General features: G+C 43.4%; 1 protein-coding gene across 2 annotated transcripts in view; it reads left to right on the forward strand.

Annotated features, from left to right (window-relative positions):
* Positions 1-1,756: 1,756 nt before the first annotated feature.
* The window catches only part of LOC143478262 (uncharacterized), a 29,451-nt gene continuing 5,250 nt past the window's right edge, over positions 1,757-25,957 (forward strand). Inside the window, exons 1-3 of one of the 2 annotated variants that reach the window (XR_013121723.1) lie at positions 1,757-2,127; positions 24,663-24,938; positions 25,019-25,524. The gene's annotated coding sequence lies outside the window, so the exon portion shown is untranslated. Of the gene's footprint in view, positions 2,128-3,958; positions 4,013-24,662; positions 24,939-25,018; positions 25,525-25,957 lie in introns of those variants that run through there. The other variant, XR_013121724.1, reaches the window with a different exon arrangement.

A 25,957-nucleotide genomic window follows, 5' to 3' on the forward strand; every position in this document is an offset into this window, starting at 1 on the left:
GCTTGGGTGAAATGAGCCGTAGGGAGTCTGGCCTGTGATTAGTCTACACCGTATCTTCACGTGTTTGTCCTCATATTTCTTTTCACGTTCAACGTCATTAAGGTAGGATTGGTTACCACACGCGTAATTCTGAGCCAAAAGTCCTTAAAATGTGCCGTGGTACGCTATTATTAAAAACGTGCGCATGGGCCTTTATAAAAAGTGTCTGTAAACGAATGCTATACAGGGAGAAAGCGTTTTACTAACTTATGAAATACTAAGGCCTCACATGTGACCAGGGCCGGAGTGGGACACCTTTTCAGCCCGGGAGTTTTATGCCCAAATCCGGCCCAAAATTATTTTTCCCTCCCAATTGGCCCAAACTAGAGATTAACATGAACCGGCCCATCGGGAATCCTCCCGAATCTCCCGATTAGCCACTCCGGCTCTGCATGTGACCCCGTTCTTGTATAAACAGTGGTGACGGCGTTTCTGGCGACGTGCGGACGCAAGGTGATCGAAGGTGGAGGACCGTCGCTGGTGCAACCTCTCTCTCTCTCCGGCAGACATCACTTTCTCCTCCTAAAAGGACGGAGCCAAGTGATCCCTCGTAGCACCAAAGCGCGCGGAGCGAAGAACTTGACTTGGAGGTGCGCGCGAGCGAGAGAGCGCCTTTCTGACAAGTTGCTGTTGTGCGCAGAAAAATCCACTCACCATACAATGGCAGGGCATAGGGCTAGAGAGCTGGTTTATTGAACGGATAACACTAGCGCGACCCCAGCTGTCTCCGTCCAGACGGAGCGCGCTATGTCTTGCTCACGGTGTTGTTTTCGACAAGAAAGGAAACTATAATTCAAAATAGCAAAATTATCTTTGTTTCCCGCGTTGGGTCTTCAGCCTCAGCCCAGACGTTACTGCTCATGGTTTTCTTAACGGACAATACTTCAATATTATATATATTATGTATATATGTACATAATATATACATATACATATTATAATATGTTTATATATATATATACACACACACACACACACACACACACACACACACACACACACACACACACACACACACACACATATAGATAGATAGAGAAAGATTAAAAGATTATAGGATAAATATCAAATTAATGTACATGTGTATGTATGTAAAACAAACACATTGAGTCCCAGATTGTTTTTAAACTAGAATGAACTTGGAATATAAAAATTTATAAAAATAAACATCAGCACAGAAAATGTGGCGTTATTTACTAAAAAAATTACCTAAATGAGAAAGTTAGCAGCTCAGTGGGGCGCAGGGAGGTGGTGGTGGGGGGGGATTATTCAAAGACCCGACAGGCATTCATTCGACACAAGCAATACCAATAAGAAGACCGGAAAAAACTTATTAGTGACTACTTGATGTTGAGATTCTGAGCTTGAGGTGCATGGTAAACACACGCGCACGGCGATGGTGCCCCAGGCTACCCTTAATGAAAAAAAATTAAATGCATGCGTTTAAAAATTAATATCACAGGAATGAATACACATCCATGTTCATTTACTCTATCTCTCTCTCTCTGTCACACACACATACAAACAAAAACATTTCTCCGGGCGTTTCGTTCCAGAACAAAATATATAAGCGGATTTGCTCACTTGTTGCACAATCGATTTTATCAGTTGCTAAAAGAGAAAAAAATTCTGATGGCAAAGTGAGATTAGTTTACAGCATCTGACAGCATACCGCTTGAACTCAATTTAATATCTTATCTGTGTGTGTCTGCTATAATCTCAGCAGTAAGCTACCTGTTTGCATTTAAAAGCATGCGCTTAAGTTTCGCTCGTGCTTTTCCGTTGTCAGCTTATAAGCCAGCTGTCTTTTTGAAGTCGCGGCTGCAAACTGATGTGACTGAAGCCTCTAGACGTGCTGAAAACGGTGTTGCTAAACGGGACACGCTTTTTATACAAGGGCACGAACAATTTGTAACGACAACGAGACGTCCAACAAGCAATTCCTGAAGTTTCTGCACTGCACGCGCAACTTTCGGAGCTTGGTTTAAAATGTTTGACTGCGCAACGGCAGGCTTGCCTCAATTCTTACACACCTACTCCCGTCAGAGACTAGCGAGTGAGCTGACAGCGACGAAAAGTGCACAGGTTGTAAGTGTTTAGAAACGAAAGCTTTGATATGTGAGATACAGATGTACAAGATGGCAGTTTGAAAAGATTTTGAAAAAGGAGTCGTTGCACCTACCAGTGGCCAGTTTTCTTGCTCTGCTTTTGGACCTCATGATGCCAGTCTTTCGGCGTGGTTTTGCTGGAATCTTTCTTGAATCTTTTCCGCCTTTTTCTTTTTCCCCCTGTCCTTTTCTCTCTGATTCTCAATCCAGACGCGCTATCTCTCCAGCATTGTCAGTTTGGACACCTTCGCACATGCGCACAGCTCCTTGCTGCCAGCATCGCCAAAAAAAAAAGTTTGGAACGATTTATCACCCGCTATTACCGATCTTGTCAGATGGCGATAGCAGCGAGATCCCACTCGTGTCAGATCTTCAGAGATCAGTAGGTTCGAGACGAAGCCGTCCGCGACCCTCGGGTCCACGCGGAACCGGAGACATTAATTACAATGAAGCAGTCTCGAGCGTCCACAACGACCCAGCGTTTGTGCTTTAAATGAAGACGCATTAATCATTGTTCTCGAAAACCACTAATGTAAAACGCTTCCATTAAATGTTTTATGCACTTTTATTGGGATTTGACTATCTTTATGAATACCGGAGAACGGATGAAAAGTTTGACATGCTCCCTCCTTCGGCCGGCGCGTGGGCAGTCGGAACCGAGGGCTACCCGTTCACTTTTTTCTGCGGTCGTGACAATTATTAATTTGTGAAGTGGGCTCGCGCTCCCTGAATAAATGCCTCTAACAATGAGACTCAGACTACACTCCATTACTCGCGGAGTGGACTGTTGTGGCTGAAATCACCAAAAATAAATTTAGGTTTGTAAAATTTTGTACTAAACGTTTAATGATTAGAGCGTGTATTTCATATGGCCCGCAGATTCGTTTAAGTATGCTACATTTCAAATCAGTTCCTTCGTGGTTCGCGTAGAAAATAGTGTTAATTCACATTTTCATTAAAACCTACGCCTTTAGTGGACAAACAGGAATTTCCTGTTCCTTTAGCGGTCCCTAATGCACATGCACTAATTAATTTAAAATAATTTAGCACCAAGACATACATATATGTTAGTTTACGAAGTGAACGTAGCATTTAAAAAATACTATTGCATTATTTCTTTGGGAACTGTAGCGATAGCGTTTGTATTTTGTTGTACATTCTCGAGGGTCATTAAGTTAATTGCTGGTTAATTAGAAGCGCATGACATCATGCTGACCTTGTCCATGAACCTTTTAAAAGGTCGCCGTTCTCCCCGCGCGCAGTATTGATTCCGAAGTATTTGTAAAAAGGACCCAATGAGGCTGAGATCATTATGCATGAATATGCAACGAGGACTTGAGCTCTGCACTAGCGGTCAACAGCCTCCTCTATTTGACAAGCACAAAAAAGTTAACTTCTTTTTAAAATACTCTTGCACGTTTGCTGAACTTCATCTTCCAGTCGGTCATGGAAAATATTTAAAGTAGCACAATATCTCAAGGCATAACGTGGAAATTATTATTATTACCATTACATTTTTAATAGTGCTGGATAACCTAAGAAGTTACATAATGATGATCTTTCTATCCAAGTTTGAGCAGCTTAGATCTTTATTGTATTTTACACTTGCAATACACTCAAGCAACGAACGAACTTTTAAATAATGTAATGACGTTTGTTTCATGTTTGACGAGCACCAGATAATTTCATGTTATGGGTTCAGTCTCGCTTATGTAAAATAAAAGAGCATGCACTGCCATTGGCTCAACAGTCACCTTTACTGAGAGAGAGAGAGAGAGAGAGAGAGAGAGAGAGAGAGAGAGAGAGAGAGATCCAGCTCCAAGCTGAGAGTGAAGGCGGGTACAGCAGGCAGCACTACTGCCCGGGTATGTCTTGCGCCCATTAGCCTAAATGGAAACAGTTCTCTTTCATTCGACGCAATAACTCACCACCGCCGGCGTACTTACTTTCTACAATACATACTTTATTACGATACCTTGACCCCGACGGGTAGAGATCGCGTAGCTAGCCTAGTGGTGTGAAGATCTGTGGAGACCCCGTAGGCTGTAATTATTGGATATTAATTGGGTTCAGGACCTTTTTGCTAATACATCTAAATTATTTACTTGTCCTATTGTTCGAATCTAACCCAATAAACACAGATTGTGCAGTTTGCCTTGCTTGAATATACTTCTATATGTACAAATAAAGATCATAACTGTTGACCGTCGTTCACCACAAAAGACGACAGTGGGTATTTTTTGGGACACCTTGTGTGCAGTTAAGGTGGCACAGAAAGGGTTAAAATAAAGCCATAATTTGTAATGTCGGGGCTCTCGCGCCAGGCTGAAAGTGAAAAGGGAGCCGCGGGCACTAGGAAATTACTGCGCGCCCGCGTGACCTTTGCACGAGGTAATCAATCAAGTGATCAACAGGGATATTTATCAATGCTACATCCTGTCGTCTGCCTCATGAAATCAAATAATATAGAATCAAAAAACAAAAACAAAACAGTAAGGAATGTACAGTATGTTAGTGTAAATAATTTTAATTTTAAACTAAACACTGAAACATTCCAGTTTAAATACAGTAAAATGTAATGTTCTGCAATTATAAATAATAATAATAATAACAATAACACCGCGTTGACATTTTAATATTTTAGACACCGTAAAATGCCTAGAAAAAAGAGGAAAATATGCTGAGCGTCTGAGCTTTTTTTAACGACTGTTAACCGCGGCCTTTTAATTAACGTGATGTTGGCATCACTTCGCCAAGATAATTTAATTCTGCATCCTTCATAATACCGCGCAGCGAAACCCAGAAAAGGAAAGCCGGGGCGAAAAAGTGGCGGTGCCCCGCGAGCTGTGCCAGCGAGGAGGCGCGTGCAAAGGGAAGCCGAGCGAGCCCGGAGAAGTTCTTGCATCCGTTTGGGTCTGCCAACGGTCCGCGGGGCGCTGCGACTCACTCTGCCCAGCCTTTCCGCCTCAAACAAGCGGAAACGTTCCGCAACCGCGGTAGTGTGCGGCAGAAAGCAGCTACGGTGCACGCGGCTCCTGCAGTTCTTTATAGTTAGCCCACTGCAAAACGTGAAAAGCATTGCTATACAATAACCAACGTTTACTTTTCAACTGTTTAATATTATTAGTGTGGAGCTCAGTCCAAGTTCCATCAGCTGTTACTTCTGGAAAACAGCGAGATGGCAAAGAGGATTTAGAGGATTTAGATATTCTGTGGAGAGCCTTGGTGTCCAATAGCAACAATGTATGATTACTTAAAAATCACTGGCGAATGAAAACGGCTTTAATAAAACAACGTTAATAATGTCACATCGGGGTTTTAAGACTTCCTGAATTGCCAGGCGAGATATTCGTTTCTGGAAACAGTTCCCTGCACGCGGAAAGAGCAGACCTGCATAAAGTACGACAAACTTCCCACAATATCAAATGAATTACGATGGTCTCATTTTGTGGAATGCCGGTGTTGTGGGTCTATCATCACACCAGTGTTGCTGACTTTAAATATTTGAATTCCGTTTTAAATATTTTATTCACGTAGACTCATTATTATACGGAATAAAAGAAAAGAAAACGGACACTAAGCAGTGCTAACGCATATAGGGTGTGTAGACGTTAAACAGTCAAAAATGTGACCCCCACTTCTGCGATGTAAATCTAAATATGAAATGCCTCCCTTGGTGGAAGAGCGGAAGGAGAAAATAAAATGATAAAATAAGTATAATGGAAAAAAAAAACTCATTAAAAGTGAAGTGAGAGATTGCGTGCTGATCAAGCGCGTTCGTGGGTCGCGCGCGTTCCAGCACTACTCCGTAATAAATGTGATTCATTCATATGTTGGGTAGGCTATTGCTCACTTGGAGCGAGCAAGTAAAAAGGGGAATGGTTTGGCTAATTGAAGTGGCTGTAACAAAGCCAAGACGGAATTTTATGCCGTTTTGCAACACGAGAGTGTAGGTCGCATGGGAAATATGCGCGAGACCATGGGTCACTCGAGAAAACAGATTGAAGACCTTTGGTTATCAAGCTTAGCACAAGAATGATGATTTGGTGGTTTGATTGCGAAGGCTACTGCATTTCCCTGTGCATTAAAACTACGTCTTGCTTGTTATTAATTTCAGTGCACAGTGCAAAACGCCATTCAACTAGTTGTTTTGTACACAAGACACAAAATGTCACAACCGTTTCAAACGATGATCAAACACAGCCTGTCGTTGCGCTGTTAGCGCACATCCAACACTGCCGTGCGCAGGCTACCGACATTCGGGGGAGATGCTCGGAGAATCAGTTATGTAACCCCAACAAACGTTTAGCCACTGACAGACACCTAAATCAGAGCAACATAATATCAGTCTTAGAAGGGAATGGAAAAGAACTTTCTCTGACATTTCTGAAAACGTCCCTGCATGACAGGTAAACGATGACTGTCCGGTTGCACGAGCACTGCAAACACTGGACAAGCGCACTCAAGAGTCCGGGCGTCACGCTAACCGATCCTGTTAAATACGGCAAGGAAAAAACTCCGCTATTCACCTTTTAACACAGATTGTTTAAATGCACAGCAGTTTCCTACCACACAGACCAATTGTTTCTATGTAGTGAAACCGCCCCTCACAAGTAAAAAAAACTTCTCCCGTTGAGCACATAGCAGAATAATTGGTGTTTTACTGCCACCTAGTGTCATAATTGTAAAAGCACAACGTAAGCACGTGTTGAACATATTTGAACAGGCCATCATACACCATCATATAGCAATATATAAATGCTGCTTATACCGTTTTATCCTGTGCGTTAAAAGGTAAGCGGTCTAAACGCTTGTCGGGCTAGAATGATAGAGATCTGGTTTAGTGCTAAAGTAGATGGATCCGGATAAATCATGCCAACTGTTGTAGCTCTGTGGGCCGTTACTGGTTCCTTTGATTGACGGGTATTTGAAGAGAATTGTCCATTTGCAAGCGTGTTTCCCGGCAACTGGCTATCAGCACAGCTTACGATGCCCTCTTCAGACAACCCGCGGACATATTTATAGAGCTCTGAGCGGCCGTTGTAGCTTAACAGGCGGTCGTTTATCCTTAAGCACGAGGGAGGGTCGCCAGCTTCTGTTACAGACCCGTGCTCATCCATCCCAATTGACTTTCCCATCGCCGCGGACTCCTGCACGACTAGACATAACGACTAATCGATCTGAACACTCGATCAGAATGATTTAACACTGGCTTCCCGAAAAAGCAGACAGTGTGATGAGCTTCAGTTCCCGACCGGGGGAATAGTACAAATAGTTCAAACCGATCTAGTTTAACTGGTTCGATCATAAGAACAACTTATAGGATACATAGGGGAAAACAAGGAATCCCCTACAATAACGCTGTAGGCTATCTTTCCCGCCTACACTACACGTACATGTGTTGAAGACGTCTTCCATGTGTTGAAGACGTCCTTCAAATCAAGACATTTCCTTAAGCCAATTTTTAAAAAAATGTCACTCAAAGTATGAATTCTTCATTTTCACTCAACATTGGGGTTTCTTAACTCCACTGAAACATATTGTTCACGTGCGCGTTACTGAGCTTGCAGACACGTGGTTCACACGTGCAGCTCCTCCAGTTTCAAGGCCACGAGCAGCGCCAGAGGTGTTATCTGGGCGCTCAGCATCCTTCGCTTGGGTACTTACATGCTTCTTTTGTTTGGTTTTTGCACGCCACACGGAACACATTTTGCAGATGGGAGAGCTCTCAAAATCCGCTACGAGTTGTTAAATACAACAGCGAGATGAAGGTATAATTTCTTTTTTAATTAGCTGATAAAAATAACTGCTCTTAAACCTAGATTTGGCATGTTTATAGGGAAGGAAAGGCAAAATCGCAGGCCCATAGCCAGCATTGTGATGGGGGGGGATCTTTTCCCCCAAAAGTGGACTTCATTTGGCTCTCTACTCCAATGCCCCCTAAATACACGAGCACACTTCAAACCTTTTATTTTAAACTAGGGGTGGGCATAGATAATTTTTTTAATCTAGATTAATCTCACTGAAATCTTGAAATTAATCTAGATTCATCTATATTAAAATGGCTCATATGTGTGCTACCCAAGTAATGACTAAAAGTCAGTTTTTGAGATAGGGTTTCTTAACACAGAGGGTGCATTAGACTAGGGGCTCATCTCCTGCTTCCAAAATGCATCAATGACTGCTTGAGAGGGCTGTTTTACTTTGATACTTCAAGAAAAAAAAAAACATGCTCAATAAAATGTAGGCTACTCGTGTTCAATGGTTTATTCAGTCAAACATGAATTTGTAAGCCTACATATGGCGCATTTCCACTAGGGCCTGCTTGGCGCGGTACGGTTCAATTCGCAACAGAACGGTACGGTCGCGTTGTGTTTCCATTACAATGGTGAACCACCCCAATGTGGGTGGAGTCGCTGTTGGCGTGCGGGTTGTAGTGTCGTGACATCATTTGTATGCGACCACAACACCGGTCGATGCCCCTTAACACATAGCATTATTGTATCTTATTTATCTTTATCTTCATTATTGTATGTGGTTGCTCTAATTATTGATAATAATTTGGTATTACTCAAACAGGCTGAACACACCCTGCATAAAAAGCATCAGTCATACAATCAAATGAAATCAAACTTTATTATGAAATATAGATATTTAAAGTACAACATATGTAAATAATATAGTTATAGTTTAAAAAAGTGCAAAAAGCAAATATATACGTATAGCTTTATATGAAATAAATATTTATAGTACTACAAGCAACATTTTGCGTGCTTTTACTGGCGTCTGTCTCGCATGGTGTTCACAAGTTCGCCAAGCACCCTGAGGAAAGCCCGGTTGAAGGAAACATTTTCCGCCAACTCCGCTCGCCTCGTCAGTGGAAGGGGAATCTTGAACGTAAAAAATAACAAATATTAAACACAAGCATTCCCGTGAAAGCAACAACAATATAGCGTAACTGCACAAAATGTGTAGCACGTCATCGCTGCTCATGCTGTGTTTATGGCTACAGCTAACTAGCAACTAGCAAGGCTAAGAGCTAGCTATTGTACAGTAGTGACTGTGGTGGTAACATTAACTACAAACACAGCTCTAAATTCCTGCGTTTACAATAGATGCGTTCATATTACGTTCATATTACATCTTTTACGAGCCTAGTAGTAAAACTGTGAAATCACAATACACTCACCATTCTCCGTGGCCTCCAGCACAGACATTGTCCAGCACATTTTCTCTTCCGTTACTGGCTGGCCGGTGACCGTATATATGGCATCCATTTGCTGGAATCATTTCCAGTCTTTGCGGTTTGCTCCGCTGCGTTCGTTATGGTCCTTCACCGCCTGGTAATCGCGTTAAGCTTTTTTAGCTTGGACCGACCGGCACTGCTGAATGGACCGCTGGTAGCCATGAGTGGCCATTAGCGCGGAAACCTTGCTAAAAACCTTTACATTTCTAGTGGCCCCGTCCAGTTCGCCCTGGATTTTTTGATCGCTGATTATTAACAGAAAGGTTTGTACCTCGGCGTTTGACCAGGGAACAGACTTCGCTCCTTGGGTTTTAAAAATGGCTGAGGAGTCCATAGCATAGCGGAGGAGTCGCTCTCCTGACGCAACCTGTGACGACACTCCCTGGCCAATCAGTGTCATGCTGTTCCTCCACGTCACAGAACTGTACCGCTTCGGAACGGTTAGAACCTCGAGCGAGTCGGTACGAAAAAAGTACCCGAAGGGGCCGGCTCACTGGGAACTGGTACTAATGGAAACACTCACAAACCGTCGCGAATCGAACCGTACCGCGCCAAGTAGGCCCTAGTGGAAATGCGCTATTACTGTACATTAAAAGGGGTTGATAACATGTTTATTCAGCTAAATATTATATTTGAAATGTAAGCCAACATTTAGTACATTTAATTTGGGGGGGGGGGGGGGGGGGGGGACTTTTTCAAAAGCCGGTTTTGGTCCCCTGCAGTTTTAACGGTTAAAAAAGAAATATTTAAATAGCGACGAATCTAGCGCTAGGACCATGCAGAAAACGACCGCTCCGAGCTCCGCTCCGGTAACACTTTACGTTCCTAAAAATGAATTTTCCATGAAGCAAACCTGGCGACTTCGTGGCTGTATTCATGTAAACACACGTACGATTAGTAATTCACAGGTTTGAAAACTTGTTCTCGCCCCTACTGTGCAATTTGGTTAGGAATACAGCCGAGCTAAACTATCAAGTTGAAAGTCATCATAGTTTGCTTACCCATTTTGACCCAGTTCCCAACCCAACTTTAAGAATAGATTAACGGCGATAATTTTTATATCGCCCGATAAGAGTATCAAATTAACGAACACTGTTAACCAATTTAAACATATTATTAATTTTAAGCAAGGTTGCCAACTTTTCAAAATCACTAGTGAGATTAGATTTGGGGGGGGGGGGGGGGGGGGGGGGTCGAACGAACCCTTCGATCCCCCCTGGCTACGGGCCTGAATCGTAGACACACAATTCAAATTACAAATTAAAAGTCATTGATTTGAACAGTAATGGTAATACATGTAAGTAAATATAATTACATAAAATCTATGAAAAAGAATCAAATGAAAACGTTTGTAATTACTGGACAATTGTAATTACATACAGGATAAGACATAAGGCCTTATTATTATTATTATTATTAAAGAACTTCACATGGTGCACTACCCATTCATGTCACACATGAGGTCATAACCTCCAGGGTGTAACTGACCAGGATCATTGGTTTAAATTCACTGGATTGATTGATTTTGGTTTTGTGTGTTGATGTATTTGTGTTCTGTGCATGTTTGTGTGCGTTTGTATTTGTGTGGTTGGATTTGTCCTGCTGGGGATGGGGTGGAATGCCGATAAAGGTAAAGGAGTCACAAGTGGGCGTAATGAGACGTCGCTGTTTGCAACAAGCCTAGATGCGGTGTATTGCGGGTTTGCATTGTCAAAGAAAATATTGACGCCTGTGTCTAACAGAGTAAGGCAATCCATGTTTTGCAGTCCTTGGTCAGTGCAGCGAGTTTTCACGGCGCTATGAGGTGAAATAAATGAACGACGTTTATGCTGTGATTCAAGCAAAAAATAAAGGAAACTTAAGCGCCTGTCGAGACTCTCTTTTTGGGATACAAGGGTTGCTACACAGGGCTTAATTTGAGCCGGATCCTGCCGGAACAGGATCCGGGAACTCTTCAATTTTGAAGCGTGCGTTCCGGGAACTATCTGCCTCGATCCGGTAACTGTCTGCCTCGATCCGGCAACTCCTTGCCTCGATGCGGTAAAATTTTATACCCCCCAGTAACAATTTACGCTCGCCACTCCTCTTACTCAGTGTCACCAGACTGTAGCTGTAACTACATCACCAAGCATTCCAAAACAAAGTGGCGCCATGCTGGCCTCATCAGTGACTACAACCATAACCAGTGACATAACCAGTGACATACCCAGTGACTACGGCCATACCCAGTAACATTCTCAGTGACTACGGCCATACCCAGTAACATTCTCAGTGACTATAGCCATCGCCAATGACTACGGCCATACCCAGTGACATACTTAGTGACGACAGCCATACCCAGTGACATACTCAGTGACGACAGCCATACCCAGTGACATACTTAGTGACTACGGCCATAGCCAGTGACATACCCAGTGACTACAACCATTGTGACATTACCCAGCCTCACACACACCGTTAATGCATGCTCAGTGTCTCCAGTTCTATCTAGGACCACTACCATATTACACAATGACATAACAGATCAATCCACTCACCTGCCTAGTCCTTCATGTCATGTACCTAAACACCTCAGCTATTCAATCTTTAAAATGTATTTCCACAAAAACCATGTGCTCTCGCCATCCTCAGGTACTCACTAGCCCTTTCAGCTACTTCCGATAACTCCTTCACAGCTACCCTTAGATTACAGTCTCTAAAACCACAAGTCCACAAGCACAAATGTGCTAGACTTAGCTACAAATCATGTAGCTCCAATCTCTCCTGGCCTGCCACCCACGTCCTCTCACCTCAGCCACCAAGTCTGTGTGCTTTTGCTTCTTCCTCTCAAAAGCTTCATCAACTACATCAACCGCGTCCTTAAATGGAATGGAAAATAGCTATGAATTAAACTATCCGTTTACCTTCAGGGTACAACAACGTTTGGCCTCAGCAAAGTACACTGTGGGTCCTGTAGATTTTTACCTACATCTGTTACCAATTTGCAATCTTGCACTTCAACCCATCCACCAAGATTTATACAGTGCTCCAATACACAGCCCCTAATCGCTCTCTGCTCATCACCGCTAGACAAGATGTCAACCTCTATGCACCTATTATCAAACAAATCAAAAAACACATGCTAAATTCAAGTGCTGCCATAATGAAGTGTATGTCTTAAAGCTCAGTGATAGGAACAAGAGAGTAGAAAGCATTTTTTTATAATTACATTTAGGGGGAAAATTTGTTCTTCTGGAAATTGATTCCAGTTGTGCATAGTATAAAAGCTGCTTCATCATGTTTAACTTATAGTCTGGTTTCTACTGCCCACTGGGTATTTAAACTAGAAGCATAATATGTTTTCTGGGCTGAATCCATTCCCTGATTTAGTCTCATGTTAGTGCTTCAAAATCTACTGCTGGTTAAAATCTTGGTCTTGTTGAGGTATTAAGGTTTTATTTGTAATTAAGATTAAAACTAAATTGTAAATTAATTGTAAAAGATTTAAAAGTCCACTTTTAAACTAAACTAAAAACTTCAACTTTAAACTTCTACTAAAAATCTAAAACTGTAGGCTTTAAAAAATATATATTTATTTTTATTATTTTATTTAATTTATTTATTTTGGGGGGGGGGGGGGGGTTAGCCTGTAAATGACTAGAACAACAAGATTTCTGAATACAGTAGGTCATTATTTTTTAGGGCCGTGGGTTCAAGTTGTGCACTCATTGTGCACTTGGTGAAAAATCTCTGTCTAACTGAAGAAAGGTCTCTGTATCCAGATATTTGTGTGCTCTAGATATAGAGTTTCCATTAATTCTGTAACTATCAGGGGAGAATTGATAGTTGTGAATAGGAAACAGATTTCTGTAGAATCTAACGGGAGCATATACAGCAATAATAGAAGTGGACTAGGAGGTTTAAGGTGGAATATAATATCTAATATCTAAGGTGAAAGTTTCCACAAATTGCTCAACTAGCTAGATAATAGCTAAATAGCTGGATTGCGACAGACACATTAAACGGCATTGTGGTCTCAAGTATTGTTTGCCGGTGCAATTAAAATTTTCGGCACCTTTTAAGTGTAATGAGCGGAGGAGGTAGGCACGACGACAAAGTTGTGGTGAAACATATAAGTTTTAATAACGACAATGGTGAAGTCCGGCATGATAGCGCAAGCACTCTCACACGTAGCTCACTCAGGTACGAACTTTAGACAAAGACGAGCATGAGAAATTGCGCGAACGCACACTAAATAAGTGAAGAACACATTCCCCAGTGATCACGAGACAAGGCACAGGTGAGACTAACGAACATGCTCACAAACAACCCACACCCATGGAACTACAAACATGGACATAACTAGATGCAGACAACGTAACAACTCGCCCACAAGGAGGGTCCGGAGCTGAACCGTGACAGAATCCCCCACCAGGGGCTCGCTACTCCCAGAGTGTCCCGCGAAGCTGGAAAGCCCCGAACCTACCCTGACGGGCAGGTCCGGAATCGCCGGAACCACGAGCCCCGAGAGCCGTCTCCACCGATGGCGGGACCCGTCGCGAACGGCTCTAAAACACCCTCCCTGGGAAGACAGACATTCAACACAAAAGGCACAAGAGGTAAAAGGGGATTAGGGAGAAACATTGGGATAGACACACACACAGGCACAGGTAGCCACAAAATCGTTCTGGCTGCTTGCCATAGCGCTAGCAACAGCGCAACCCCTCCTTGGGTCGCAGGCGAGACAGGCAGCGGCGTCCCTCCGGTCATCGGGACCGAATTCCCAGCGTGTGCTGCGCTGCTCGGTGCTCCCGCTGAACATGCGCCCAATTGCTTCCCTCTTTGCCGCTCGCTGGCTTTTCTTCGCGGCATTTCCAAGGGCGCTCCGAACCCCCACTTTGTGCCGCTGGCTATAACAGGGCCCTCTCGCGCTCCTGGGGATAACGCCGCTTCTCCCCTCAACATCTCCATCTCCTCCTCTCCCTCAGAGACGCCCCGACCCAGTGACATTGGTTCCTCTGTGGTCGGACAGCGTGAACAGTCCATACTGCTCCCCTCCAAGGGGGCACGAGGAACGTCCTCTCCTCTCAGGCACTCCTTCTCGGACTGTACGGTGCCCTCTGAGCACTCAGAGTCGCTAACTTCCTCCTCACTCAGGGCTCACTAGATTCCTCCCCCGGGTGTGCCAGGGGGATGGATTCCCTCATCAGCGCATGGTAGCCCTCTCGCCACATCGCCTCAAAAAACACCTCAGCGTCTCTCTCCCTCACTCCTGGGCGTACGTAAGGGAAGACGTGTGATGGCGCTTGGCTTTCATCTTCCCTTTCTTCGTTCTGGAGATGTATCCTGGCATTTTAGAGGGCTCGTCATTCTGTAACGTGCGGAGGAAGTAGGCACGACGACAAAGTTGTGGTGAAACATATAAGTTTAAATAACGACAATGGTAAAGTCCAGCACTATAGCGCAAGCACTCTTACACATGTTTAAAACTCTTTACACAATCATGTTTAAAAAAATGTAACTGGGTTTACAATTACAAGGTTGTTAAAAAGGCAAAGCAGAAGCCAGTCAGCTAGCTAGCTATACTAGCCGGGTAACCTAGCTAAGCTAACAAGCTAGGGTAGCTAAAGGTTAATTCTCAACCTTTTCTACATTATGGCCCACCTGTTTACAACTTGAAAGTGTTTTTAACTTTTATTACTAAGTGCTGACACAGAAAACTTGAGATCTGGGTTGTGTAAAATGGTTTGCAAAATATCATCCATTTCAGTACAGTCACAGAAATGATGAATAGATTTTAAACAAGTAGAATGTGAGATGGGATTTGTCCTCTTAGCCATAGCTCCAACAAGAATAGTCAAATTGTCACGGTGAGGCGGCCCCCTACCGGTCGCCTCCGTCCACAGCGGCTGTGTTGTTGTTGTTTTGTGACGTCGTGTACGCCCCTCAGGTGGGCGGAGCCCGTGATCCGTTCCCACCTGAGGGTCGTTTGTTTGCCTATATATGTCTTGTCTTTGTACCAGTTGACCGCTGGTCATTATATCCTTAATTCGGATCTATTGCACGGGTTTTAGGTTTGCACACTTTATATTAAACCATCCTTTTTCCCTGAGACTTGGCGTGATCGCTTCCTTTTTGTTGCTCACACCTGCCCGTCACAGAATGACCAGCCACCCTTCGGAAGCCGCCGAGTCTCTTTTTCTTTCTCCTTCGTTAGTGGTCATGTCTCGTGGTAAGTGTTTGTCTGCGTGGTGTTTGATTGAAGAGATCCGCCGTGCTTTTGTGTTGTTTGTGGCACGGCGAGGGACAGGGCTCTCGCCCTGGAAATACTCTTCGTGTTTGTTGTTTGTTTGTTTGTGTGAAGAGATCCGCTGTGCCCATGTGTTGTGTTAGTGGCACGGCGAGGGACAGGACTGTCGTCCTGGAAATACTCTTCTTCTTGTGTGGTGTTAGTGTGTCCAGGTAACGGACGGGAGGATCCGTGTGCGTGCGCGTGTGTTATATGTTGAGTGTTTTGTGTGTGTGACGCGCTCGCCGCTCGTCACTGTCGCCTCGCTCCCCGTGTGTCGTGTGTTTTATGTGGGGAGCGACTGCGACTCTGAGCGGCACGTCACCGTCGTTTGTGTAGTGCACGCAAGTATCGGTCCCGTTTGTTCAATGTCTGCGCACTAAGTTCTGTTTGTCGAGTCTTTGTGTGTATGTTTTGTCCTAGCGTGTTGTCTACTGTTAATTGTAATTCCACGCTTGCTCCTCCCCTTAAATGTGTGTTTGGGAGGGGGGCGGTTGTGGTCCCGTGCCACTGGGTATGGCACGGAGGGCGTCTGAGGCGCGTTTGTGTTCTATGTTGGTGTTGGGGTGTGTGTGTGTGTGTGTGCTGTTTCTGTGCAGGTGCTTCCCCCTGGCGGTGTTGTGGTGTTCCTGGACCTTGTGGGGGTCTCCACCTGGCAGGAGCCCCCTTGTGTTGTGGGGTGACCGGAGCCCGGTCGTGAAGAGCCCCTCCCTAGAGGGCTGGGGCCCCCGGATGTTTGGGGACCATGGGGCTCCGGTCTGAAAAGCTCCTGCTGAGGGAGGAGATCCTCCCTCCTGCCCGGGGTGACCAGGAGGCCCTTGGGGCTGCTCCCTAGCCCGCGTCGGGGGTGCTCTGGGCCTCGGTCTCTGGCGCTCCTGGGTTGGGTGGAGGAGTCCACCTTGTGATGAGGGACCCCGGGAGGGGTTGGCTCCCCCAGGAGGCTGGGGTGACCCCTAGCAGAAGGCAGGGGTCAGCTCTGGGAGGAGGTAGGTCCAGGAGGTGAAGAAGCCACGCCTCGGGGAGGTAACCTGCACACACACACATACGCTAAGGACGACACAGGAGCCATAGCTACTCGTCCTCACACCTGTGGGGCTCACCGGCCAAGGGCCGGTTAGGGCGCGAGGGCCCTGTGACCGACCGGGGCGTGGTTATGTGTTGTTAACGGCCCAGTCGGTCCAGGGTCCCGCCCAGGGAGGTGAGCTGACTAACGTTATGTGTTTTGTGTTTCAGCTCGTGGACTGCAGGAGGTGTGTCCCTGCCTGTCCTTGCCTTCCTGCCCCTTCGTGTTGTTGTGCAGCCGCTGTGTGCCACACACCCAGTGGAGGGGAGTACGGCTTGGTGGGGGGGTCTGTCACGGTGAGGCGGCCCCCTACCGGTCGCCTCCGTCCACAGCGGCTGTGTTGTTGTTGTTTTGTGACGTCGTGTACGCCCCTCAGGTGGGCGGAGCCCGTGATCCGTTCCCACCTGAGGGTCGTTTGTTTGCCTATATATGTCTTGTCTTTGTACCAGTTGACCGCTGGTCATTATATCCTTAATTCGGATCTATTGCACGGGTTTTAGGTTTGCACACTTTATATTAAACCATCCTTTTTCCCTGAGACTTGGCGTGATCGCTTCCTTTTTGTTGCTCACACCTGCCCGTCACACAAATAAGAACAAGAACAGATCTAGTGTGTTGAGCAGCCATTTACAATAACATAGTCCCAGCATAAGAGTATATATAAATCTGTCAATTTTGTGCAAAAGTTAATACTTACTTTATTCATTTAATGGCAGCATCAATGTGATTGTTGAGCTTGCCTCTGAGTCACCAGAAGATCCACTCTTGGTTGGATGGTTGAGAGACAGACCCTTAAGGTGGCATCTAGAGTTGTCTTCAGTCTGTTCCTGTATTTTGACTTGGTTGTGGCCACAATAGAAAAACAAATGCTCACATAAATATGTGGTTGTAAATGGCAAAAGAAGCCTTATGGACCCAACAGCAAGAGTGTGGAATTCCTTTGAAACACTGATCCAAAAAGAACCCAGATCAAATCTGGCATGCTGCAGCTTTAAGCTGCTGTCTGATGACAGTTCAATTAGCTGAGTTTCAAGTTCTGTGGGAAGTGCAACATCAGCAGGGTCAATAGAAAAGGGGTCCAAAATCCAAAGATTGCCATCTCTGGGATCCTCTGGAAAGTATTCCATGAACTTCTCAGTCAGCTGTGACAGGTGATTGGTGACTGTATTGGTGACACTGACATGTGGAGAGCTCTCTTAAAAGCAGAAACATGTCCAGTCTGTCTTCCTTAACCCGTATGACAAAGCCAGTTTTTTCCTGAGTCCTTCAATCTTGTTAGAAACCAAAAAGATATTGCTGTTTTTCCCTTGGATCGACAGGTTGAGCTGGTTCAGTTGTGAAAATGTATAAATCAATCAAATTTTATTTATATAGTGCTTTTTACAACAGTTATTGTCACAAAGCAGCTTTACAAGTGTCTGAGTCCAAGCCCCCAGTGAGCAAGCCAAGGGCGACAGTGGCAAGGGCATGAGGAAGAAACCTTGAGAGGAACCAACACTCAGGGGGGGAACCCATCCTCCTCTGGCCAACGCCGGTCACCATGACAACAATGTAAAAAGAGAAAAAAAAGGAAAAGATGTGAGGGATAAATTACGTCCATCTTGGTGTGTATTTATAAACATAAGTTCTTTATGTAAAACCTGTTCAGTCCTAAACGTCTAGATGGTTGGTAATGTTATACATGAGTTATTTATGTAATTCCTGTTCAGTCCTAAACATCTTGATGGTTGGTAATATTAGTCATAGCAGAGGAGAATTCAGGGCGGTGAGAGGGCCCAGGGTAGTGGGTTTATCCTTCATCCACACTGGTTAGTCAGGGCAGTGGGTTGATCCTCCATCATATCTGGTTAGGCAGAAGATAGCTGGCCCAGGATGGATCTCTGGAAAGGCTCGTCTCTCCTCATCTCAGTGTTCCTCGAGTAGGTGGTCAGCCATGTGGAGAAGATAAAACAGGGAAAATTAGCTCTGTATGAGGACATATATACGGGACAGATGAAATTATAAAAATTTCTGGAGTGTGGCAGCAAATCCGGCATTGAATTTAATTATTACAGCCTAGCTGAAAAGGCAGAACCAGAAGGTAACATAGACTTGGGACTCCCTTCAGTTATGCTGCTATAGATTAGCCTGCCGGAGCCACATGCTAAATCACTGGCACGTGAGCTATGTACATTTAAATCAATGGTGGTTTAAATTGATGTCCACACACTCAATCTGTATTGTCTATTTTTTTTGCATGCTTCTACCTAAGACGATTGCATGCAAGCACCTACAAGCACCTGGGAGATGGTCTGGTTTGCCGGTATATGTACTGATGCCGAGGTTGGATGTGCCATTGCCACAAGAGGACGTGCTGAGGCTAGCTCCTACCTGAGGCTCCCCATCTGCACTGAAGGGACTGTACTTGGCCGGGGAACAAGAACATTAAATATAACTGTAGAACCACATTTTGGCCACAATTACGGACTTGTGCTAACGGGCCGCCCAATGGACGATGGGTTCCCTTTTGAGTCTTGGTCCTCCCGAGGTTTCTTCCTAATCCCTACCATCATAGGGAGTTTTTACTTGCCACTGTCACCTTTGGCTTACTCATAAGGGACCCATACGATTGTAAAGCTGCTTTGTGACAACATGTGTTATAAAAAGCGATATATAAATAAAGTTGACTTTGACTTGGGAGCATTCTGAGACATTTGCATCCATCCACTGCACTGACCACGTGCAGTGACAGGATGACAGCACCAATGCCCCAGTCTTTGCCTATGAACTCCTGTATCTGTACCTTTATCTAAGGGGGCATATTAGTTATCGAACACTAAGCTAAATAAGTGGGTATTCAACCTAGACTTAAAGATTTAAACTGTGTCAGAGTCCCGGACACATTCTGGAAGGTTATGCCAAAGCTGCGGGGCCTTATAAGAAAAGGCTCTTCTCCCTGCTGTTACCTTATTAATTGTTGGAACTAGTGCTGGGCAGTATGACCAAAATTCTATATCACAGAATTTTTCGAAATTATATTGGTTTCATGGTATTTGACGTTTTTTCCCCTCCATGCATGATGTGTTAACTGCATTGATTACGAAAAGAATTACTGCAGCAGAGTGGTTGAGTACCCTAATCCACTGTTAGAAAAATGTCTCCACCTAAGTATTACATGTAATACAGATTTGCAAGGCCCCACATGATCAGTTTTCAAATGGTAGCACTAAAGTAGTGAATGAATCATATAGCATGACAATTGCAGTAAAAATGCTAATAAGGGTGACCTGCAAGTCGCTGATTCGACTAGTCGACTATACTCCCTAGTCAACTATGAATGTCATAGTCGAATGTACCATTCTAACTGCATGGGGGTGCCCAAGGATGCAGCTAAGCATTAGTTGTCACATGAAATGTCTTTGTTTTCGTTATATATTTTGTTTTTTTTTGTCAAACAAAATCCTAATTTCTGTTAATAAATATTTAAAAATGATGTTTGCGCATTAACAATAGGCATCTTCCTTACTACACATTAATAAATCACACCCTGCAGTTGCACAATCCAAATGAGCGGAGCTGAACACGCTACTGGATCAGCATCTGCCGAGATTATAATGGCTACTAAAAAATTTCAAAAGTATTTTGAAAAAGATAAAGATGAATCAAACAAAGTAAAGTGCAAGTTATGTCATCAACGTCTTTCATTTCGCACGACAACAACCAACATGGCATACCATTTAAAACGCGTAAGGCGGGAAAAAAAAACAGTTCAGACGTTTGTTGTTTCCGTCGTGTCATCTCGTCTCGTCGCGGTGCGTCTCGGCAAGTAAGCCTATAAACATTTTTTGTTGTTGTTTGCTTTTAAACCCTGTTACTTGAATCTTTCCTTATATTTTTTGCTGTTGTGTGGCATTTTTTTTATACTTTCAGGCAGGCATATTTTATTTAAAATATTTTGGACATTTTGCACAGTGCCTGTCTGACAGTTCGATATGCGCACTGATGGTTAATGTTCTCTAACGTTTCATAAAAAAATAAATAAGTAAATAAATAAAGCCAACCTACCGTGTTTATTCATTTACCTGGGTCACAGTCACGGCTCCGGACCCTTCCCTGTGGGCGTGCCGTTACATTGTTTGCGTGTCGTTATGTCCATGTATGTACTTCCGTGGGTGTAGGTTGTTTGTGAGCATGTTCGTAGTCGCACCTGTGCCTTGTCTCGAGATCAGGCAGGTATGTGTTAATCACCTATTTAATGTGCGTTCGCGCAATGTCTTGTGCTCGTCTTTGTCTAAAGTTTCGTGTCAGCGTGTCAGCTCGCGCGCCACCCGGAGCTTAGCTTACACGTCCGAGTCTCTTAATAAACGTTTTGTGTTGCACCTTGCGACGCTCGTCGTGCCTCCTTCCTGCGAGCGTCACAATCTGAGTGTTTTAGGTTTTTACTTTGAAGAGGAAAAAAAGTCCTGAATGAGAACGGGATCCCGTTTAAGTTGCTCTAAATGAAAAAAATAAAAATAAACATGATTCGACTATTAGTCGACTAAAGGGAAAAGCTGACGAATCAGATTTGACTATGAAAATCCTTAGTTGAATACACCCCTAAATGCTAAACCTTTTATTTAAAATATTTTAAAAAACAGCATCAAAACTGTAGGTTTATACAACTTATGTGAACCAGCTACATGTAATATTATAAATTGCACACCAGTTTGTTAATAACAAATAAGAGGTATTTAGACATGAAGTAGACAGGGCTGTCAATGGTTGTATTGTACTGAAAAGTCCCAAATATCTTACCATAATATTTAAACAAATAAGTAATAATAGTGGTTGAATACTGGGGAGATAGTGGTTGAGTACCATCTCTTTTAATGTGATAAAAAGCGTAGCTACTTGATGCGCCAGTAGCTACGCATCAAGTATAAGCGAGCTTTATGGGTGGTGCAGCAGATTGCTCGTTACCACCAGCCGCGACAACTTTTGATCGACAGCATTTGGCAGTAAGTGACTGTTTGGTCTACATCCGACCTTTTAAACCCTATGTACTTCCTGACAACAGACACGGCTCCTTTCTTTGGCAAAAGTTTACATTTACATTTACGACATTTAGCAGACGCTCTTATCCAGAGCGACTTAAAGTTCTTTGGGGCATCATCTTTTACTTCAATGTTTGGTAGAATTTGTGGCTCAGAATGTCCCTCATTTTCAGCAAGCTAGATTTGCGTTCTGTTGCATGTGTGCTTAGCGGCACAGCAATAAAAAGCGTCCCTTGAGAAACAATTAACAACCTTGTTGCGTTCCGGACACATGAAGGCTATTTAAACCAGTGTGGCTGGTATATGAAAATTCTTATGATAACAAAAATAACCACTGGTTTTCGGTGCGAACCAGTAGGCCTATACCACCCAGCACTAGTTGGAACTAATAAGAGGCCAGCACCCTGTGATCTTAGTGGACGTGGGGGTTCATAATAGGAAATAATTTCCTGGAGGTAATCAGGAGCAAGCCCGTGCAGTCCTTTATAAGTCAATACAAGAATTTTAAAATCAATATGGAATTTAACTGGGAGCCAATGCAGGGCTGATAGGACTGGTCTGACATGATCGAATTTTCTAGTTCTGGTCAGAACTCTGGCAGCGACATTTTGAACTATTTGAAGTTTATTTAGATTCCTATTTGAGCATCCTGACAGTAATGAGTTACAGTAGTCTAATCTGGACCAATTGCACCAATTTTTCTGCATCATGCTGTGATAATGCACGTCTTAACTTGGCAATGTTATCTTGGCAAGAACAAAAATGGCAAAATCTATTGCAGTATTGTATAAAGTTAAGGAGTTATTTAATGATAAAGCACTATTTATACTATATAATGCAATAATTGTTCCACATACAAATTATTGTATAGAAGTCTGGGGTAATGCATATAAAACCATTACTAATCCTATTTTTATTTTACGAAAAAGAGCCATAAGAATTATTACAAGAAAGCATTACTATCACCCATCTAATATATTGTTTCACTAATTAAAATTGTTAAAATTTCATGAGTTGGTCAATTAACATTCTGCAGGTTATGTATAACTGTGCGTTCACACACACACGTGCGTTCACGAAAGCGACGAGAGCCATTCATTTTCAATGAGAGTGAGCGACACCCAGCGACGCGACTGTGAGCAGCGCGAAGTGAGCGAATCGAGCGACGCGAACAAGTTGAGCTCAGCTCAACTTTATGCAAAGGAGCAGTGACGCGCGACGGCGACTACCAATCAGAAAGTATGTTTGCACCCTCTTCCGAAACCGCACCTCTGACTTTTGTTCCTACTGATTATTAGTTCTGATTGCAAAATAGAGGAGAGATTGATAGTGGCTGTCTTTGGATGTCCCGCACTTTACGATGTGTCCCTATTTACAGGGACTTCGTAAAAAAAAATTAAGCATTGCAAAAAGTGTCAGATATGGTCGGGGTACCAGGTAAGTTTAATTAGCTTATTTCATGATTTTAAGTGCCATATGAAACTGGAAAGTATAGCTAGCATGTATAGCTAGTGTACTGGAAGTGCAATATGTTCTAAAATGGTGGAATCATTATTCATCATCAATATTATTATTATTATTAAATTCATATAGTCATATTGTTAAATAGAAAACTTATATGGTGTGTATTTGCTAATCACATAAATCAAAGGTTCATTTAAAATAAATAATAAATTTTTATATTGTTCATTAAATAGTGGAGGAGTGCAGAAAAGGTGGAAAAATTTGAGGGATACGTTCCGGAGGGAAAAGAACAGGGAGAGAGAGAGAAAGAGGAGTGGAGCAGGAGCAGTCATCGCCTGCCCCTGGCGCTAAATGGGGATCATGGGCTTCCTCAACCCCTTCATGGAAAGCAGGCCTGGCAGTGGAAACATGTCTGGAGGGGTTGGGGAGCCTATGACCCAGAATAGTCAGGGTGAAGATCAGAGTCAGGGACAGTGTGAGGAAGTGCAGGAAGAAAGAGGAAAACTTCTGAACCGGCTCTGTCTGCTACACCAACTTCAGTGCCGTGAAAAAGACCGCGGCAAATAAACATTTCACGATTTGAGGAGACTGTTAGCAGCACTAGAAACTGTGACAGAGCAGAGTAGCACATCTCATCAGGGTCCTCCAACTGAGGACCCTGATGAGATGTTTTTCCGCAGCTTACTGGGTGATTTTAAAACGTTCCCAGAGAGGAAAAGGGACTAATTAAAATTTAAAATACACCAGTTTATTTATGAGGCAAAGTGCCAAGAGGCAGATGCCAACAAATAGTTTTTGTTAGTTTTTTATTAGTATTAAAATCTTTTTGTTTTTAAAGTTTTTACTCCCTTGTTCTCTCTCTCTCTCACACACACAGTGAGGTGTAGCTGACAAGTCTGCGAGGGGTGTCAGTAAGCTTATTTCCCTCACAGTCTTGTCAGCTGCACCTTGCTCTGTGTGTGTGTGTGTGAGAACAAGAGAGTAAAAACAAAGATTTGTTTAACTCACCTGTTTTCACTCTTGTTCTCTCTCTCTCTCTCACACACACACACACACACACAAAGAGAGAGAGCGAAGGGTGTCAGTAAGCTTATTTTCCTCACAGTCTTGTCACCTGCACCTTGCAAAAAAGTTTGTTTAACTCACCTTTTTTAATGGATGTTTGTTGATTTTACAAAGTTATTGTTGTTTTTACTAAGTTATTGTTGAATAAATAAATAAACAGTTTAAATGTATTTCATTGGGTTCAGTTTTTCTTATATAAAATATAATAATTTCCTTAAGTGCTTTAAATGGGTGTAATAGGAGTGAAAATATTACAGTATTACATTTGTATTGCATTGTAGTTTTATTAAGTGCATTAAGGAAAATTAATGTTACTGTGTAAATGGAATTTGTGCGTTTAGTTATGGTGGGTGGCTCTTAAAAGAGCCTTTGTTTTGACTGTTTTGAATCTTAGGCCACAGGCTGCCAGGCAACAGCACCCTCTGAAGAGGAGAAGTAAGAGGCATATGACTCCCTAACTCGTACTGCCTCTCGGGATGAGTTATTGCTCCCTAATCTTCTGGCATCACGAAGAACAGCAACATCACTTTCACTGCTGAGTGAGACAGGCTCCCTCCTTGCCTTTGATGTGCTCCTCAAAAAATTACGCAGGACACATGTGGCCTTCACACAGGCCTCTGCATTGGCAGGACTGATGTCAATGACACGCCGGTACATGCGCCATTGGGCTGTAAGTATACCAAATGTGTTCTCAACAATCAGCCTTGCTCTTGACAACCTGCAATTAAAAATTATTTGTTTGTTATTGAGGTTGGAACCTGGGAAGGGCCTCATCAGAGGCAGAGGGAAGGCTTCATCACAAATACATGTGGTTGAGGTCCAAGGGGCTCGGCACCGGTCAGCACAGCATCTTCTGGGAGACCAAGGTTCCCATCTTTCAGAGCCTGACCAAATGGTGAATTGGCCAGAATCCCTCCATCACTGGTTCGCCCGTAGCCATCGACATCCACTACACGGAAGCAGTACTTGGCATCCACAACTGCCAGAAGCACAATAGAAAAAGTCCCCTTGTAGTTGTGGAAAAATGATCTTGAGTTATCAGGAGCCTGAATCACCACATACTTTCCATCAATGGATCCCATGCAGTTAGGGAAGTTCTAGCGATAGAGGAAGTCTGCTGCAATTGCTCGCCAATCATCTGTGGTGGGGACCGGCATGTACTCATTTACCAGGAAGTCCCAGATTGCTCTGGACACCTCAGCAACAATGCTGGCCACAGTACTGACACCAACACGGTAGCTGTAAGCTATTGTCCGGTAAGAGTCTCTGGTAGCAAGGAACCTGTAAAAGATTAATGTTACAGATGCATGTTTTAATGTGAATACTTGTTTTACTTGAATAAATGAAATCATCATTTAAAAACTTTTTATTATTATATAAGAAGTAAGAAGTTTCTTATATTAAAATTTCCCATCCACCAGCGTAGCCTCTTCAGTCATCTCCATCATGCTCATCTTATTGTGCGTCCATATAAACTGTATGCCTGGAACTCGTGCACTGAGAAACATTCCACGGTGCGAAAGTGTCTCATGCGTTAAATACATAAATTTTTTTAGTTCGTTAATTTCCCTGTAATTAATTAATCGAAATTAACGCGTTAAAGTCCCACCACTAGTTTAAACATAATAAATTATCATTAAATTTGAATTTAAAAAATTACATATTTAGTAATAGAAAGAAAACAATTGA

Source organism: Brachyhypopomus gauderio, chromosome 16, assembly GCF_052324685.1.
Source record: "Brachyhypopomus gauderio isolate BG-103 chromosome 16, BGAUD_0.2, whole genome shotgun sequence".
Lineage (NCBI taxonomy): Eukaryota > Metazoa > Chordata > Actinopteri > Gymnotiformes > Hypopomidae > Brachyhypopomus > Brachyhypopomus gauderio.